Here is a 15,994-nt window from a genome sequence, read left to right as displayed (position 1 = left end):
CTACTACAGACTTCAGTGATACTTTAGAGACATTTTTCTAGCATTTAAAGACATTTGCGTGTGTGAGACATTTATAGTAAATTTCTTGTGTACTCTAAACCTTGTGTTTTCAGTGTAGACTCAGTATTTCTTTGACTCGTTTACAATATTTTTCAGTGTTTTCACTTATCTCATATTTTTTTTTTTATCTGTGTTTTTTTTTATGCTACTCTCTGTCTGTAGTAAGTATTATTGTGTAGTGTACCAGTCAGTCACTCTGTGTGAAGTGATTCATTTTTTTTATTGTATTCTTTCAGCGTTGTATTCTCCAGTAATTGTCATTGTATTTCATGCAGTGATATTCACCCCAGTATACCAAATTATCCATTTATTTCTATGTGTGTCTTTTTTTCGTATGCCAGCAGTGTCTCATTCCTCTAATTTTTTCGCAGACTGTGTACCATTATTTTTGCCAGCAAATTTTTGTCGTATCAGTCACAGCAAGATTTTGTTGTAAGAATATACTAAACTAATGAAGTGTGCCCTGCCACTGTAAGTTTTACACTTCCCGTTTTGTTCCTTCGTTTTATTTTATTCATATTTTTATATTTCTTTGAACAAATTCACTCTTGATGCAATTTCAATTACTTTTAACGTAAAGTGTTTTCTTTACTCTACTTGAGTAAATTGTTTTGTCTAATTTACAATTAAGAGTTAAAGTGTTCAATCATTTTTTTTTCTTCATCTTTTAATTTTATCATTTAACCTGAGTTTTCCCAGTGACACTTTATTACTGCAGTGATTATTTCTACACCTTATTTTGTTGCACTTGTTCTGCAGTGAATTATTTTGTTGCACTTGTTCTGCAGTGAATTATTTTGTTGCACTTGTTCTGCAGTGAATTATTTTCTTTCTGCATTGAATATTTTCTTTTTTTATACGAATTATATTTTAATTTTGTCTATGCATTCTTAGAAAATACTTAAATTTCCCAGTTAACAATTTAGTAATTTTATTTTATACTTTTTACATTGATTTAAAATTTTATTAATTAATTTCTTTATTAGCAAGAGTAAAGACAGCTCATTTTGCATTTAATTCAGTCTCCAGTAATATTTTTACTTGTATATTTCAATGTAAATTTTTTTATCTTGACCAATAGTCCTTCACATTGAGTTGTCCTTCCTCTTGCAGTGTATCTTAGACATTTTTTTTTTATTACTTCTGCAGAATTAGTTGCATATCTTTTATTTCAATTCTAGAATTTTATATCATTTTTATTGTTCATTATTTTTGCCTTATTTGTTCTCGTGCTACTTTGCCATTATGTCTCACATACCGTCAAGTGATACTTTAGTGAATGTCGACACTCAGACCTCTCAGGCTACTGTTGCCCCTGTCATCAGTCCTCACAGTTCCTTACCGACTGACAGACCGACCCAGACACCGAGATACTATAGTTATACTCGTGATTCCCTTGATGCGTTACCTTTATTCAATGGCCATGTACATAGTCTTGAAGCATGGTTTGCGGCCATTCGTTCTCGTGCTAGTGCTCTAGTTGAAGGTCCTCCTTCAGAGGAAAGTCTTATCAGACTTGCTAAAGAAGCTCTTTATCGATCCCCTGCTGCTGTTCACGTTGTTGATCTCCTTGATATGCGAGACTTCAGGAATCTTACTAAGTGGTCACAATATGAGGAACTGATTCGTTCTTTCCTTGTCCCAGTAAAAACAGCTGATCCATATGTCGTTCTTAGGGAACTAGTGAATGCTACACCCATGAGTAATGAATCGTTGAGTGCATTTGCTGTTAGATTAGACAAACTTTTATCATCATTTATCAATGCTGTCCAGTCATCAGCTTTCCTCCCTGAAGAGGCTAAACCATTTACAGAATCGCTTGCTAAAATAGCAGCTTTTGGAGCAATCAAAGAACTAATGCCACCTGCTTCCGTGTGTGCTTATGAGGCTCATCCTCCAACTGTGACGATGGAACCACTTACAGCCTTAAATCATGTACGTTCCTTGTGCCCCCAGGGTACTTTCCCTTGTATCAAAAGTAATGTCACACATATGCCTCAGTCTGCACCACCTCTTGTTTGCGCCACAGAGACAAATCGTGGTCGTCAACCATCTCAGAGATCACCAAGAACCAGTGTACAGAGTCGTTATACACCTCGTAGTATTCATAGTACATTCAGTAACCATAGTCGGCGGAATTGTTACAACTGTGGTTTCCGTGGCCATATTGCAATTAATTGTCCTGATAGTTACCCTAAGAGACGTCGTACTGATGATGAGTACCCAGATCTTCCCTACTGTACTTATCATAGAATACATGGACATGACACATCTGAGTGCAATGCTCTCTATAACCTTCAGTACTCTAGGTCTTTCTTTGGCCGTTCCAACCGCAGAACCCGTAGAGGAAACAGATATCGTGGTTCTCAAAATAACCAGAACCAGGCTCATTCTTCCAATTCTCAAACTAACCAGAACCAGGCTCGTTCTTCCAATTCGGGGGAATTCGAGCGCCCCAGTCAAACCGTCCCATGGTGACAGTAGGTGATAATGAGTACACCATCCCCGTTCACAATTCCTTTGAAGCCTTAAGCAGTCTCGAGAATGACAATCCTGCTGATGATGTTGCTTCACATGTCTCTGACATAGATGATTTTGGGGATGAAGTAGAACAAGTCTTTTCTGATGACAATCCACCTTTTTGTTTGCACATAACTTCCAATGCAACCATAGGCCCTATAGTGCAAGCATCTGTTTATAATGCGCCCGTTCATTTGTTCATGGACTCTGGTGCGCAAGTCAATATTATTAGGTCTAGTTTGTTTAAGGATAAGCAGTTACGACATGTCCTTCTCGTAGAACCGACTCATGTGTCCTCCCTTAGTGGAGTAGCTGGTTCTCACCTGCGTGTCCGAGGTCGGACTTCCCTAACCTTTTCTATCCAAGGTAGAGACTTCACTGCTTCCTTCCTTGTTGTCGACCAGATTACTTTCCCTGGTGACCTTCTACTGGGATTTGCTTCCATGCGAGACTTACGCATTGTGCTCGACCCTTATCGATGGCATGCCCAAATTGACGACTTGATCGTTCCATTCTGGGGTTACCAGCTTGGATCAGAAATCTGTTATACTGCTGCAGAGTATGATGTACGGATTAAGTCCTTACAAGCTAATGCATTCTCCAGTAGCGTACCCAAGCGGTCAGGCACTGGTAATTCTGTCACTCCCATCAGTGTTCCACCTATACCTTCAGACTTGCAGGATAGTCCGATGCCTCAAGTGTCCGAGGACACTCAGATTGCCTTGAGTGCACAACCTATCCCTGCAATGCCTGCTAGTTCGAGTAGTAGTTTCTCCACAGGGGACGCCTTGTCGGAAAACAATTACTTGCAACTAGTAATGCCATCTCTTGTTGATGTCACATGCCGTCTGCAGAAAGACGTCTCTGTTGCGGCTAGTGCTCTCACTAGAGTGTCTGTTGTTGTTCCTAGTGTTCCAGATGGTGATAACGTCCTAGTTGACAGTGATTCTTGCAAAGTAAAAGGTCTATTTGTTGAACCATCCTTACATGTTGTAAGAGATAGTAAGATCCATTTCTTCCTGGCCAACACTTCTGGTCACAGTGTTCGCCTCAGAGCAAATACCAATCTTGTTGACCTTGTTCACTATCCTTACCCTGTTCAGGTAGAGGATGAGTTGTCACCTGACCAGTGGGTCGGTGCTATTTCTGCCGGGGAGACCTCATCCACTTCACTGGATCAATCTGTTCCACCAGTTGAGGAGAAAGACTTAGCTCCCACTGACTTCCCAGATGAAGTCAAGCGTTTGTTGACTCTGTTGAACAAACGTCGTAAAGCCATTGCTTTACCAGGTGAGAAGATGGGTATAACGAACTTATTGTCCCATCGTATTCCACTTGAACCTGGTACTAGACCTATCTACATACCTGCGTACAGAATGCCTCATTCACAAGTTGCTGTCGCAGAAGAATTGATCAATCAAATGCTTGATGATGGAGTTATTGCACCTAGCAATTCCCCTTGGAATGCACCCTTGATACTAGTACCTAAGAAGGATGGTACTTGGCGCCCAGTGATTGACTTTAGGAAGTTAAACGCGAAAACCATTCCAGATCGCTTTCCACTCCCTGTACTGGGTGATCTTTTACGTAATATCGGAGATAACAAAGTCTTTTCAACCCTGGATTTGTTACAAGGGTTTTGGCAAGTCCCTCTTCACGAGGACAGCCAAGAGCTAACTGCATTCTCCACTCCTACAGGTCATTATCACTTCCTCCGTATGGCGTTTGGATTACGATCTTCCCCTATCACGTTCTCAAGGCTCATGACTAATATCTTTAGAGGTCTCATAGGTAATGCACTTATGGTGTACTTAGATGACGTAATCGTCATGTCTAAAGACGTGGATACACACTTGAAAAGACTTGATGTAGTACTTGGTAAGCTTGAAGAAGCCAATTTAAAGATCAAACTGTCTAAATGTCAATTTTTCAGATCAGAAATTAAGTTTCTTGGTCACGTAGTCACTCCTAGAGGGGTTACGACTGACCAAAGTAAAGTAACTGCAGTACTAAATTTTCCAACTCCCAAAACTGCTGATGCCGTAAGATCCTTTGTGGGCTTAGCAGGTTTTTATAGATCTTTCATTGCCAATTTTTCTTCCATAGCTGCTCCTCTAACTGAGTTGCTTAAGAAAGATGCTCCTTTTGTTTGGACCTTCCGTCAAGAAAGAGCATTCCAAACTCTAAAAGAAAAGCTAACATCTGCTCCAATTTTGAAATTTCCAGATTTTTCTAAGCCCTTCTATCTGACAACTGATGCTAGTTCAATTGGCATAGGTGCCGTACTAGCTCAGAAGACCGATGGCAAGTACAACGCAGTTGCATTTGCTAGCCGAGTCCTTACGAAGGCTGAACGTAATTATACAGTAACTGAGCAAGAAGCTTTAGCAATAGTATGGTCTTTAAAGCACTTCCGAGACATTATTTATCAGTACTCTGTTCATGTCTTGACAGACCATGCTCCACTGATACCCTTATTCCAGAACAAACAACCTACTGGAAGGTTAGCCAGATGGACCTTGACTATCCAAGAGTTCAATCCCACCTTTGAGCATTTACCTGGCAAGTCAAATGTAGTCGCAGATGCCTTATCGCGACATGTTAGTATAGTAACTGCAGACCCTCCATTTAGTGCTGAAGATGTAAAGAATGCTCAACGAACAGACCCCATGTGGTCTGATGTGATTCGATTCCTGCTCCAGGAAGATCTTATTCTGACTGTGAAGCCACCAGCACCCATCAGTGACTTTGTCATGAACCAAGAATTACTGTATCGAACAGCCGAGTTGGGTACTCCTAGCAGAAGAGTATACCAGTTAGTAATTCCACAGTCACTAGTGAATGTAGCCTTACAGCTAGTTCACGATGTACCAGGTGTTGCACACCCTGGTATGGATCGTTCAGTAAAACAAGCCAGATTGAAATACTTTTGGCCTCGTATGGCAACTGATATTTCTGAGTATGTTAAGAAATGTAGTGTCTGCATGCAACATAAAGGTAATGCTAATGGTCCTAATCCAATCCAAGTATATCCAACTACTAGCGAACCGTGGGAAAGAGTTGCGCTAGATTTGTTAACTAATTTCCAATGTTCCCTCCAAGGCAACAAACATCTGTGTGTTATGGTAGACCATTTCACCAGATATTGTGAGTTAGTTCCTATTGCAGATAAGACTGCCGAGACAGTAGCTAAAGCGTTTAAAGAACGCATTATCTGCAAGCATACCACCCCTAAGTCACTAGTAACAGATAATGGAGGTGAATTCTGTAATGAGATTCTTGAAAATTTGTGTACCTTGTACAAGATCTCTAAATCCACCATTGTTCCTCATCATCCTGCCAGCAATGGGTTAGCGGAACAAACCAATAAGAAAGTACTTGATGTCTTGAGAGCCACTATCAATCCCAACAGTGAAACTTGGGATGAAGTTATACCTGATGTGCAGTGTGCTATAAATTCTGCTTACAATGTTTCTATAGGTGACACTCCACATTATGCATTGTATGGTGTAGATAAACGTTTGCCTTATGAGTTGTTATATTCTAATCCGAAACCAAATTACAACCCTGATGATTTCATAGCAACTCGTACCAGCTTAGCTCAAATTGTTTTTAGAAGAATCCGTGAAACACTTCATAAATCAATAGCAGAATTTACAAGAGTCGCAAACACTCGAGCAAAGCCATCCAAAATCAAAGTAGGTTCGAGAGTTATGCTGATTAACTTTAACAAAACGTTTGCAATGCCAAAGCTTGATCAAAAGTTTGTTGGTCCTTATCGAGTAGTTGAACATATCACTGGTAATAAGTATAAGGTTAGAGAGATTAGTACTGGTCAGTATAAAGAATCGCATTTAGATCATATGAAGTTAGTATGTGATGATAATGATGTTCCAACCCAGACTAATGTGACAGACTCTGGCAATCCTCCTGATCCTGTACTCTCTTCCTCTGATACTCAGTCAGACGATCAACCTGAATGTCGTTATTCACTACGTACACGACAGGTATTGAGAAATCTTCAAGTATCATTTGTAACTTCCAATTCAGATTTGCCTCAAATACAGCATGAGTTAGCCAATGCTACAGAGTTTGATCCTCCCAGAGATGACACCCATTCTGCATATGTCAATCTTACCCTAGCAGAGTTGGGGTTAAATGTAAATAACCTGTATAGATGAATAATTACAGTATCAACTTATCAGTATTCAAGAATTTTTTTGTGTGTTCATGTTCTCTCCGCATTCTGAGAGTTAACAGTCTAGATTTGAGTGCACCGAATCTGCCTTTCTGTTAAACACTCTTTCTTTGTATATATTCCTCCCTCAGAATCCGTAGATCACATGAATACAGATCGATCGATCAAATTTTTTTTTTTTATCACTTGTAATCTCAACGTTGAGTTCGATGTTCATTTGTTGAGTTTTAAGTTGTGCTATATTATACCTTGTATTACATTACAGTTTCAGTTACGTAAGCTTCCATTCCAATGTTCTACTTATGTATGTTATAATGTTTAATTGTTGTGTACTTTGACATTGTATAGAATCAGCCCAAGCCGTATACCTGCCATCTCTAGGTTGTATTAGTTGTATGTCGGGACAACATACGTTAGCGTCGCCGAGCTCTCAGTAGTAGTAACAAGTTACCAGTAACCACTGTGCCAGTTGACTCATGACCAACCGTCTCTGCCTGAGTCACTGTCTGAACTCATGTGCTGACCTGGCAGTATTCAAAGACCCCCTCACATATGGGTACTGTGGGCGGCCAGTCAGTCAGTTGTACGAGAGTGAGCAGATAGGTCACGGCTGTAAGGGCGTTCCCCACATTATCTGTAATTATACGTACTGCCAGCCTACGTGAGTATTACTTTACCCAATCCACGTCGAACTCCCACATGATATATACATATATATATATACATATATATATATACATATATATATATATATACATATATATATACATATATATATATATACATATATATATACATATATATATATTTTATTTTATTTTATTATCACACCGGCCGATTCCCACCAAGGCAGGGTGGCCCGAAAAAGAAAAACTTTCACCATCATTCACTCCATCACTGTCTTGCCAGAAGGGTGCTTTACACTACAGTTTTTAAACTGCAACATTAACACCCCTCCTTCAGAGTGCAGGCACTGTACTTCCCATCTCCAGGACTCAAGTCCGGCCTGCCGGTTTCCCTGAATCCCTTCATAAATGTTACTTTGCTCACACTCCAACAGCACGTCAAGTATTAAAAACCATTTGTCTCCATTCACTCCTATCAAACACGCTCACGCATGCCTGCTGGAAGTCCAAGCCCCTCGCACACAAAACCTCCTTTACCCCCTCCCTCCAACCCTTCCTAGGCCGACCCCTACCCCGCCTTCCTTCCACTACAGACTGATACACTCTTGAAGTCATTCTGTTTCGCTCCATTCTCTCTACATATCCAAACCACCTCAACAACCCTTCCTCAGCCCTCTGGACAACAGTTTTGGTAATCCCGCACCTCCTCCTAACTTCCAAACTACGAATTCTCTGCATTATATTCACACCACACATTGCCCTCAGACATGACATCTCCACTGCCTCCAGCCTTCTCCTCGCTGCAACATTCATCACCCATGCTTCACACCCATATAAGAGCGTTGGTAAAACTATACTCTCATACATTCCCCTCTTTGCCTCCAAGGACAAAGTTCTTTGTCTCCACAGACTCCTAAGTGCACCACTCACTCTTTTTCCCTCATCAATTCTATGATTCACCTCATCTTTCATAGACCCATCCGCTGACACGTCCACTCCCAAATATCTGAATACGTTCACCTCCTCCATACTCTCTCCCTCCAATCTGATATTCAATCTTTCATATATTAAACAACCACAGTGACATCACACATCCTTGTCTAAGGCCTACTTTTACTGGGAAAAAATTTCCCTCTTTCCTACATACTCTAACTTGAGCCTCACTATACTCGTAAAAACTCTTCACTGCTTTCAGTAACCTACCTCCTACACCATACACTTGCAACATCTGCCACATTGCCCCCCTATCCACCCTGTCATACGCCTTTTCCAAATCCATAAATGCCACAAAGACCTCTTTAGCCTTATCCAAATACTGTTCACTTACATGTTTCAATGTAAACACCTGGTCCACACACCCTCTACCTTTCCTAAAGCCTCCTTGTTCATCTGTAAGAGAAGTAAATGCGAGGGTCTTGGCAAGAGGCGTGGAGTTAAAAGATAAAGAATCACACACAAAGTGGGAGTTGTCACAGCTGCTCTTTGCTGATGACACTGTGCTCTTGGGAGATTCTGAAGAGAATTTGCAGAGATTGGTGGATGAATTTGGTAGGGTGTGCAAAAGAAGAAAATTAAAGGTGAATACAGGAAAGAGTAAGGTTATGAGGATAACAAAAAGATTAGGTGATGAAAGATTGGATATCAGATTGGAGGGAGAGAGTATGGAGGAGGTGAACGTATTCAGATATTTGGGAGTGGACGTGTCAGCGGATGGGTCTATGAAAGATGAGGTGAATCATAGAATTGATGAGGGAAAAAGAGTGAGTGGTGCACTTAGGAGTCTGTGGAGACAAAGAACTTTGTCCTTGGAGGCAAAGAGGGGAATGTATAAGAACATAAGAACATAAGAACGAAGGAACACTGCAGAAGGCCTACTGGCCCATGCGAGGCAGGTCCAAGTCCCTACCGGCTTAAGCCAATGCACCCAACCTAGTCAGGTCAGGTCACATTGACTTAAGGGAGGAACACGGCAACCGACCTGTTAGCACAAGCTATCAGGTCTAACTCACACCCACCCACATCTACTCATGTATTTATCCAACCTATTTTTAAAGCTACACAACGTTCTGGCCTCTATAACGGTACTTGGGAGTTTGTTCCACTCATCCACAACTCTATTACCAAACCAGTACTTTCCTATATCCCTCCTGAATCTGAATTTTTCCAACTTAAAACCATTGCTGCGAGTCCTGTCTAGGCTAGATATTTTCAGCACACTATTTACATCCCCTTTATTTATTCCTGTCTTCCACTTATAAACCTCAATCACATCCCCCCTAATTCTACGTCTTTCTAGAGAGTGCAGTTTCAGGGCCCTTAGTCTATCCTCATAGGGAAGGTTTCTGATACATGGGATCATCTTTGTCATCCTCCTTTGTACATTTTCCAGAGAATTTATATCCATTCTGTAATACGGTGACCAAAACTGTGCAGCATAATCTAAATGAGGCCTAACCAAGGATGTATAGAGTTGAAGAACAACCTGAGGACTCCTATTATTTATGCTTCTTGATATGAAGCCAAGGATTCTATTAGCTTTATTGCGAACACTTATGCACTGTTGTCTTGGTTTCAGATTACTGCTAACCAGAACTCCTAAATCTTTTTCGCAATCCGTAATATTAAGATCTACATTATTTAGTTTATATGTGGCATGGTTATTGTCCTGTCCAACATTTAGAACTTTGCATTTGTCTATATTAAACTGCATCTGCCACTTCTCCGACCACTGCATCAGTCTATTCAAATCTTCCTGGAGTGCTCGAATGTCCTCGTCAGAATGAATTCGACGGCCTATTTTGGTGTCATCGGCAAACTTGCCGATGTCGCTCTTTATGCCCTCATCTATGTCGTTTATGTAGATTGTGAACAGCAGGGGGCCCAACACTGACCCCTGTGGAACACCGCTCGTGACGCTTCCCCACTCTGATTTCTCCCCATTTATGCAAACTCTCTGCTGCCTATTTGTCAACCATGCCTCTATCCAGGAAAAAATTTCTCCTCCTATTCCATGTGCTTTAATTTTCCTCAATAGTCTCTGATGTGGGACCCTGTCAAAAGCCTTACTGAAGTCCATATACACAATATCATATTCGTTACCATGATCTACCTCCTCAAATACCTTAGTGAAAAAAGTTAATAAATTCGTAAGGCAGGAACGTCCCTTTGTAAAACCATGCTGAGATTCGTTGATTAATTTATGCTTTTCAAGGTGGCTACGAACTGCCTCGGCAATTATTGATTCCATAAATTTTCCCACTATGGAGGTTAGGCTTATTGGTCTATAGTTCGAAGCTAAGGACCTGTCACCTGTTTTGAAAATAGGTATCACATTTGCCATTTTCCACTTATCTGGCACCATGCCAGTTTGTAGTGATATGTTGAAAAGATTAGCCAAAGGTGTGCTAAGCTCCTCTTTACATTCCTTTAGAACCCTTGCATACAGTTCATCAGGGCCTGGGGATTTGTTAGGTTTTAATTTATCTATTTGCCTAAGGACCATGTCACTTGTGACCCTAATAGTGCACAGTTTATTATCGTCCTGTTCTACATAATTTATCATTACTGGAATATCACTGGTATCCTCCTGTGTAAAAACTGAGAGGAAGTATGTGTTAAAAATTCTACACATTTCCTTATCACTGTCAGTGAGCTGACCCGAGGAACTTTTGAGTGGGCCTATCTTGTCCCTGATCTTACTTCTGTATACCTGAAAGAATCCTTTTGGGTTAGTCTTCGATTCTCTTGCAACTTTAACCTCATAATCTCTTTTTGCTTTTCTAATTCCCTTTTTTATTTCTCTCTTTAACTGAATATATCGATTTCTTAATTGCCCCTCTCCTCTTTTGATTTGCCTATATATGCCTCTCTTTTGACCAATCAGATATTTTAATCTATTGTTCATCCATTTAGGATCATTTTTGTTTGATCTGATTTCCCTATTTGGAACATAATTTGACTGAGCAGCTAGAACTATGCCCTGGAAAGCATCATATCGGCAACCATCACCACCTACCTGACCCCTAGTCAGGTCATTCCAGTTCAGCCCACCTAAGTAATTTTTCAGTCCTATGAAATCAGCCAAGCGAAAGTCAGGGACGGAGACTTGATTGCCATTATTAGGGGAATTCCATGATATGTTAAAACTGAGTGATTTGTGATCACTCTCCCCAAGCTCATCATTAACCTCAAGATTATTAATTAGTGTTTCCCTACTGGCAAGAACCAAGTCAAGGAGGTTATTTCCCCTAGTTGGCTCTGTCACAAACTGTTTTAAAAAACAATCCTGGATCGTATCAAGAAAGTCACCCGACTCTAAATTTCCTGTCAAATTGCTCCAGTCAATCTGTCTATAGTTGAAATCTCCCATTAGCACAACATTTTCGTATGTAGATGCCTTACGAATTTCGTCCCATAGAAGTTTACTGCACTCCCTATCAAGATTTGGGGCCCTGTAAATCACACCCAAAATTAGTTTTTCTCGGCCCTCGAGAAGCTGTAACCAAACAGATTCAGTGGCTGACGCTTCTAATTTAATATCTTGTCTAACACAACAATTTAAATTGTCTCTGACATACATCGCTACTCCACCACCTTTCCTGTTGACCCTGTCAGTGTGGAATAATTTATAGCCTTGTATGTGACATTCAGATGGCATCTCTCTATCTTTCAGATTGAGCCAGGTCTCTGTTATAGCAATAATATCTATGTTTCCTGCACTTGCAATTAATCTTAGCTCATCTATCTTATTTCTAACACTCCTGCTATTAGTATAGTAAACCTTAAGGGAGCTAGTCCCTTGCTGCCCTCTGCTGTCCCCCTTTGTTTTCTGACCTGTTCTATTGTCTTTATTTATAACTTCATGCTGAATGCCTTTTATACATTTACTGTTTCCAACCCTAGTGTTGCAACCTGCTTGTTTCCCACACACACCCATACCTCTATCTTCCATCAGTTTAAAATCATAGGCATTTCACCAATGGCCTTCTCAATCGAGTCTGCAAGTGCTACCACCCCTGCCCCAGAGAGATGAACCCCATCCCTTGCATACATATCATGTTTGCCATAAAAGTTGTTCCAGTTGTCAATGAATGGGATTGCAAGTTCCTTGCAGTATCTGTCTAGCCAGCAATTTACACCAATTGCCCTAGACAACCATTCATTTCCTACTCCCCTTCTAGGCAAGATGCTACATATGATTGGGATCCCTCCCTTAGACTTAATGAAATCTATAGCTGACCTGTACTTATCTAGCAGCTCTTCTCTCCTACCCTTCCCAATATCATTTCCACCAGCACTGAGACAGATAATGGGCTTGTTCCCATTACCTGACATGATATTATCCAGTCTGTTGACAATGTCCCCAACACCAGCTCCAGGGAAGCACACTCTATCTCTCATCTTCTTATTCCTATTACAAAAAGCACGGTCAACATATCTTACCTGAGAGTCACCAACCACAAGAATGCGCTTACCTTCATAAGCAGGGGCAGTAGTACCCTTACCTTCACTGGCCACTGAAGTACATTCATCCTGGAGAACAGAGAAGCGATTTCCTACCTTCAGATCTTCACTCTTAACTTTCCTTACTCTGATGCGCCTCCCATTACTGTGAACAACTCGCCACTTGTAGCAGGTGCTGGGCTGCACCTCACTGCTGGTACCCGTTGCTACCTCCCCACCTACAGCCTCCTCACAGTGAGAGACAGACTGCACCTCACTGCTAGAAGCCTCATTCCCCACATCTCCAACCACCTCACACTCTCTCCCAGGCCCATTGAGGTGGACCTTCAGCCTCCTAATCTCCTCCTGGAGAAGCAAGACCTCCTCCTTCAACTCTCCAAACTCAGTTTTTAAAACACTGCAGAAGCAAGCCATGCTTTGTAACCGTCCACGCTAATCCCCAAAGCAGCTCAGGGTCTGTGACCTCACGTGACGACTGACCACTGAACACTGAACATGAGAGTATAGTTTTACCAACGCTCTTATATGGGTGTGAAGCGTGGGTGATGAATCTTGCAGCGAGAAGGCTGGAGGCAGTGGAGATGTCATGTCTGAGGGCAATGTGTGGTGTGAATATAATGCAGAGAATTCGTAGTTTGGAAGTTAGGAGGAGGTGCGGGATTACCAAAACTGTTGTCCAGAGGGCTGAGGAAGGGTTGTTGAGGTGGTTCGGACATGTAGAGAGAATGGAGCGAAACAGAATGACTTCAAGAGTGTATCAGTCTGTAGTGGAAGGAAGGCGGGGTAGGGGTCGGCCTAGGAAAGGTTGGAGGGAGGGGGCAAAGGAGGTTTTGTGTGCGAGGGGCTTGGACTTCCAGCAGGCATGCGTGAGCGTGTTTGATAGGAGTGAATGGAGAAAAATGGTTTTTAATACTTGACGTGCTGTTGGAGTGTGAGCAAAGTAACATTTATGAAGGGATTCAGGGAAACCGGCAGGCCGGACTTGAGTCCTGGAGATGGGAAGTACAGTGCCTGCACTCTGAAGGAGGGGTGTTAATGTTGCAGTTTAAAAACTGTAGTGTAAAGCATCCTTCTGGCAAGACAGTGATGGAGTGAATGATGGTGAAAGTTTTTCTTTTTCGGGCCACCCTGCCTTGGTGGGAATCGGCCAGTGTGATAATAAAAAAATAATAATATATATATATATATATATATATATATATATATATATATATATATATATATATATATATATATATATATATATATATATATATATATATATATATATATATATATATATATATATTGTCTAGGGAGTCGCACAGAGTAGTGTCAGGAACCGCAGTTTGCCCACGTCTCTCGTAAGCCTTGCGCACAATAACCACGTCAGCAAGAATAATCTGGACACCAGCTTGCCTCGGATAATCATGTTGATAAAGTTCTGTTTGTTATACCTTTTTGACAGAAAGTCGGCTTTCTTCCTTAGGGTTGATGACTGTTAAATGCTACTGTTTCTGTTCACAGTCCTTGGTGGCAGATACTTCATGACTGTTAAAGACGACACATACAGAGTAACCCGATGATGAACAATTCAATTACAAATGTCTTTTATTCAGACGCCATTGTCTCGCACCATTGTCTCGTTGCTTTTTTGGCCGTGGCCAGCGATGCAAGAGAGTTTCCATCGATTACTGTCACTTTTCTTATATTTTAGTATAAATTTTCTATTAGTAATTATATATACTAAAGTGAAATCTAAGCTATTAATAAACCATACCACGGGCGGGATTGAACCCGCGGTCAGAGAGTCTCAAAACTCCAGACCGGTATGGTTTGTTTGCAATCGTGTCATTACGATTTCGCGAGTCATGTTAAGCTATTAATAATGTTACTGGTTCACCATAATAAGAAAACCCAGGCCGGGACGCACCCGGCGAGTATAGTCAACAAATGAGTTATTATTATAACTCTAATTTTTAGTTAATTAACTTATGAAAGTTCACGTCAAGCAGAGTGGCGCAGTGGAAGCGTGCTGGGCCCATAACCCAGAGGTCCGTGGATCGAAACCACGCTCTGCTACAATGTTTTAGTTATTTAATCAATAGTATTTTAACGCTCCTTTGAACATCCTATTTAATTTCAAACTTGTTCCAGTTTGTTAATTTCTACGCAAATTAATTCAGTGGCGATATGATACGGAAGTTATTAATACTTATGAAAGTTTATCTTAATAGTATTTTAACATTCATTTGAACATGTTCATTTTCAAACTTTTTCCAATTAGTCAATTTCTACACAATTTTCTCAGTGTCGCCGAGCTCTCAGTGGTATCAGTTACCAGTAGTGTCAGTAGTATGTGACTCATACCAACCGTTACTGATTCACCGTCTCCCTACGTGATCACTGACCATTGCTGAGTCATTCTGCTGACCATAGCATGATGTCTGAATGCTGCTTGCCCTCCGGGCACGGCACGGTATGGTAGTTCAAGTCTAGACGTTAGAGAGATGACAGGTCAGGCTTGGCTCTCCTCCTTTAGTACTCATAATTATAAGTTACCAGCAATCCAATATGTGTGTTTATACCCAATTCCAGCATTCGAACCCCACACGACAATCTAACCAAATGCTGACATTATACAGAAGTTATTAATACTTACGAAACAAACTTATAGAGAGTATAAATATGGAATTATTATTAAAAGTTTTCGTCCAATTTGAAGCTTCAATTTTGTACCATTTATGCAGACCGTAGGAAATCATACATCGGCAGTTTTCGGGGTTAACCATAGGGACGTTATTGGTAACTTGACTTCTGTATCAATGATGCTCCTTGGAGAAGCTGCTTAATATATTATTAATATGTGATCCGTCTCAGTACGCAGTCTCCTGAAGAGAAAACTTTTACACACTCACACCCACACCCACAGGCTCTGGTGGCCTGGTGGTTAACGTGTCAGCATAGTTGCTGATCCCTGTATTCCCAGTATTATATAGCATAGCATATTAGCATCGTCCATGTGCTTTAGACACTAGATCCCTTGTAGGCCTCTGGCTTTGTGTGACGTCACGGGATACAGATGTGTGGGCTCATGCCCCTGTCCCGGCCTCACTCGGCGGCAGACGTTCCAGGCGTAGACAGGCAA

The 15,994-nt window shown here is 41.1% G+C and overlaps 1 non-coding gene across 1 annotated transcript; it reads left to right on the top strand.

Annotated features, from left to right (window-relative positions):
* The first annotated feature begins 14,856 nt into the window (after positions 1-14,856).
* On the top strand, positions 14,857-14,928 carry TRNAM-CAU (transfer RNA methionine (anticodon CAU)). Its single transcript has one exon. It is a non-coding gene; the product is annotated as a tRNA-Met (tRNA).
* Positions 14,929-15,994: the final 1,066 nt, after the last annotated feature.

This window comes from Cherax quadricarinatus, chromosome 78 (assembly GCF_038502225.1).
Source record: "Cherax quadricarinatus isolate ZL_2023a chromosome 78, ASM3850222v1, whole genome shotgun sequence".
Classification (NCBI taxonomy): Eukaryota; Metazoa; Arthropoda; class Malacostraca; order Decapoda; family Parastacidae; genus Cherax; species Cherax quadricarinatus.
Note: the sequence above shows the minus strand (reverse complement) of the source record. Positions and strands in the feature narration are given on the sequence as shown.